We start from the raw sequence: 4377 nt of genomic DNA on the forward strand, positions 1-4377 counted from the left end.
AAGTGCCATGGGATTTTTAATGACCACAGAGAGTCAGGACCTCGGTTTAACGTCTCATCCGAAAGACTGCGCCCACTGACAGTGTAGTGTCCCCTTCACTTTCACTGGGGCATTAGGACTCACACAGACCACAGGTTGAGCGCCCCCTGCTGGCCTCACTGACAACACTTCCAACAGCAACCTAGTGTTCCCTAGTGGTCTCCCATCCAGGTACCTACCAGGTACTGGATTTATGCAGTAGTATCAATAAATCCAATGTGTTTTAAATTCTTCTTATTATTGTAAAAACACTTTGGATTTAATCTGCTGTGTGGAGTATGGAGCTGCATCAAATTTTGCCCCTGAATTTTAAGTAAATTATTATGGGTGGTTCCCAGTACTGGGTTGCAGCTGAAAGGGCACTCGCTTTGTAAAACATATGGAATAGTTAATGTTTCATTCCGCTGTGGCAACCCTTTAAATGGACTAGACGAAGGAAAATAAATGAATGTTGTAAACCTGTAACCATTGACTTCCATATTATTTATCCTTCTTATGGAAGTTAATGGTTACAGGTTGCCAACATTTTTCAATGTGTCTTCATTTAATTCCAACATAAGAAAGCACATTTGGAGCAAGGGGAGGGTGAGTAAAAGACGACAAAAATACAATTTGTGAATGAACCATCACTTAAAGCCAGCGTTTTATATTTATATATATATGTATGTATGTGTGTGTGTGTGCGTGTGTGTGCGTGTGTGTGTGTGTGTGATCAGTGGGGTTTCCTCTGCTTGCATTTCTAGTGTGTGCTTTTTCTTCAGCACCACGGAGAGCTCCATTCCGACTTTCCCGCGTTCGTCCCGTCTTTCCCGCGATTTCATCTTCTGCCTGGCGGGAGTTCAATCACGATGCCGCAGTTTTTTTCCCCTCTCGTGATTGTTCCGCTACCAGAAAGAAAGCACAGAAAGTAAAAAAAAAAGCACTAAAACACGAGTCACTCCAACAAAGCAGGAGAAAAGCTAGAGGCTCAGGAGAAATCGTGACTCGCGGAGAAAGAGCAATGCGTCACGGGTGGGTGGGGGCGTCAAATCCACGCATACAGTCTTAATAGTAATACACTCACTATGATCCGAACGCGCTCCCCCGCCCTGCGTCGCGTCACGCGTCACGTTCAGTGGGGCTGCCCACGGTACAACTATTGATTTCATCTCTCTCTCTCTCTCTCTCTCTCTCTCTCTCTCTCTCTCTCTCTCTCTCTCTCTCTCTCAGCATCACTTCTCAGCTTTTCTTCAAGTGCTGCAGAGAGACGCGGCTGCTGTTGCTGCATTGTGAGCACAGAAAGAAAAAAAAGCGCAAAGAAAGGAACATCCGCGTTCCCGAGATCAGATGGCCGCGCGCCCGTGAGAGATCGCCGCTACAGTCGGTAAGTGAGTTTATTATTGTTTTTCCAGCTTTACGCACGACTCTAAAGCGTAAAATGAACTTAAGCTGCTTGCAATGATCGTTCACACGTACGCGAGGTTGAGTTGAAACGATTTGGAGATGCGTTTTACAAAAAAGTTAGGTGTTTTAACTTGACGCGACATGATGCGAACGCGTGTTTATGAATATTATTAACATTTAAAATAGAAAAACACACCCTGTTTGAAGTCGAACTGGTGTTATATTTCAGTAACACTATTTATTGTACAATTTAAGAGATTAATGAATAAGGCAATTAGCTCAATAAACTACCGAATAGTCGCTTATATGAGCCCAGCCGGCATTTCAACGGTGATTCAACGTTGAATCAACGTCAGGTCTATGGTTGGATCAACGTTGAATTACCTTTCGATTTTGCAAATTGGATCAACGTTTATATAGTGACGTTGTTTCACCGTCGGACCACCACCGGTGATTCACCGTTGAAATCACAACGTTGTTTCACTCTTACCTTCTTCATGGGTGAATTGTGGTCGTTTTGTAGACGTTGAATGAAGGTTGAATTACCTTTCGATTTTGCAAATTGGATCAACGTTGATACCGTGACGTTGTTTCACCGTCATACATTTCAACGTAAGTTAAATAGAAATTACATACAACGCAAAGTCCATAAATATAGCAAACAAATTTTTACTAACAAAAAATACACGACACAAATACACAACTTAGTCTGTGTATCAATTTATTTAATACACACCTCATTTCATTTATTCTAAATATACAGCAACATTTACAGCATACATAGTTCATTAAAACCATGCAGGTTACTATACATGCTGTACACTCAAATACAGAAAAAAGGCATACAATTAAATAGTCACTTTTTAATTAGGTTTCATGAATTAAAGTTAATGTTTACTAACATGAACAAAGAACAAATACTTGTACAGCATTTATTAATCATTTAATTAATTGAAATATGTCCCGATGCTATTAAAATCAAAATGTATGCTTGTTAACATTAATGCACTGAGCTGACATGAACTGTACTTTCTTTATATGAAAGATGCTTCATTGCTCTTTGTTCATGTTAGTAAATACATTAACACTTACTAATACAACCTTATTGTGAAGTGTTACCGTCTTCAGAAAGACAGATACTAACTAAATTAAACTAAGTAACTAAACTACGCTTCAACCATCACAGTCTCCAAAATACAATTCTGTTTACAAAGTTTACAAAATACCCATTTTTAAAGTGGCTGCAGTAAAAAAATAAAATAAAAAACATCACTCACAACTAAGAATCACAAGTGAAATACATTACATCTGTTTGAGGTTTTATAGGTTGAGAGAAACACTTGAGGTAAAAGATGGCACTGGGGACAAAAAAATCAAGTGTAAAACACTAAAACATCTATATCAGTCTAGCACTTAAATACATATTTATTTCTCAAACACCAGGTGAGTTTCCTACAAAATCAATAATGAGGTTTGCTATTCCAATTCATTGTAAATGAATGGCTTCACTTTCACAATAGTGAAAACTCATGCTATAATCTAAACCTGACATTACTGCTTCACTTTGCAGGTCTGCATGCTAAATATTTATTTATTTATTTTTTTTGTATAAAGTAAATCTATTGTGTTTAGCATTACTGCAGCAAAACTGAGCACCTGTGACAGTGGAACATGTAGACAAATATTTCAGTAAATCATCAAGAAAATGTGTAGAATACATGGTTTGATTCTCTCTCACAAACACAACAGTAAAAGCAATTTGTTATTCCATTATTATTATTAGTATCATAAAAATTGCATGTTCACATGGGTCTTATAATAATGGCTCACATTTGTGAATGTAGGACCACTATTTCACTATTACATGTCACATTAAGTGTTCATATAGGTTCTGTTATTAATTACTTGTGTCATCCCAGAGACTTGTTAATCTTCAGAACACAAACTAAAATATTTTAGATTAAATGCTCCTCATCCTCTACAGACAGCAATGGTCCCAAGATGGTCATTGTCAAGATAAGGCACAAAACACATTGTCAAAACGTTCCATGTGACTTCAGTGATTTCAACTGTGAACATACCAAGCTCCAACAACACTTTAGTGAGGCAAAACAAAACAGTAAATACAAATGTGTTTGCGTATATCTCTCCCCCATCAGATCAGCGTGTGTGTTTACTACGAGTAGTATGCACACACCATGACCTGTTGTGGCAAAGGCAAACAAGTTATTTTTACAGTACTTACTGTGATTTAACCTTTATGACAAATGTACTGGACCTGTTACTATACCTGATATATCACTATCTTTTATGAACACAAATTTCACTGTAACGGGTGCTGTTGTTTTGCTCCAGTTACACCTTTAGAAAACACCATACTAGTCAGACATCCATACAAAAGCAGAGAGTTTGGTCTTGTGTAGCAGAACTGCAATAGATGTCTGTCTGTCTGTCTAGGCTGACACTGGTTTAGGCCATCAGTATGTCCTTGATGCCCTCAAATGGAGCTTCCAGAAAACCTGCAATAAATGAAATACGAGGTTACAACTAAGTTGGTATCAGCTATTATACAAAGTGAAATTCAAATATTTATTTTTATTGAATCCAAATTTGTCCTATAATATCGCCACACTCAATAATTTTGACTCATACATCTGAATATTCCTAACTAAGAGAAGTGAAGAATTAGGTGTGATGTCGTCAGGAAGCCCTTCGCCACCACCGGTGCCAGCATTTCCAGAATTCAAATTTCAGATTCTCGAAAAAATTGCTTTTTTTTTTTTTCTTTTTTTTAACAAAGGCTGCAGTAAAGAATCATGAAACATTCAACACATCTAATAATTACAAGTTGTTGTAAACCATTACATGTACTGTAAAAGCTGTTTAAAGCTTTTTAGACATGGTTGAGAAAAACTCTAGAAGGAGTAGCACTTCTGTAAAAGTCTGCATGTAGGA

At 37.7% G+C, this 4377-nt stretch overlaps 1 protein-coding gene and 1 long non-coding RNA gene across 3 annotated transcripts in view; one reads left to right on the forward strand and one right to left on the reverse strand.

Annotated features, from left to right (window-relative positions):
- Nucleotides 1-1299: 1299 nt before the first annotated feature.
- The window catches only part of LOC101884074 (synaptic vesicle glycoprotein 2C-like), a 128031-nt gene continuing 124953 nt past the window's right edge, over nt 1300-4377 (forward strand). For both annotated transcript variants that reach the window (XM_073935687.1, XM_073935688.1), the window contains exon 1: nt 1300-1402. The gene's annotated coding sequence lies outside the window, so the exon portion shown is untranslated. The remainder of the gene's footprint in view (nt 1403-4377) is intronic.
- Nucleotides 2132-4377, reverse strand: part of LOC137489736 (uncharacterized) — a 4010-nt gene continuing 1764 nt past the window's right edge. Inside the window, exon 5 of the long non-coding RNA XR_012397070.1 lies at nt 2132-3941. This is a non-coding gene — a long non-coding RNA (uncharacterized lncRNA). The remainder of the gene's footprint in view (nt 3942-4377) is intronic.

The sequence above is a fragment of the Danio rerio genome, chromosome 21, assembly GCF_049306965.1.
Source record: "Danio rerio strain Tuebingen ecotype United States chromosome 21, GRCz12tu, whole genome shotgun sequence".
Classification (NCBI taxonomy): domain Eukaryota; kingdom Metazoa; phylum Chordata; class Actinopteri; order Cypriniformes; family Danionidae; genus Danio; species Danio rerio.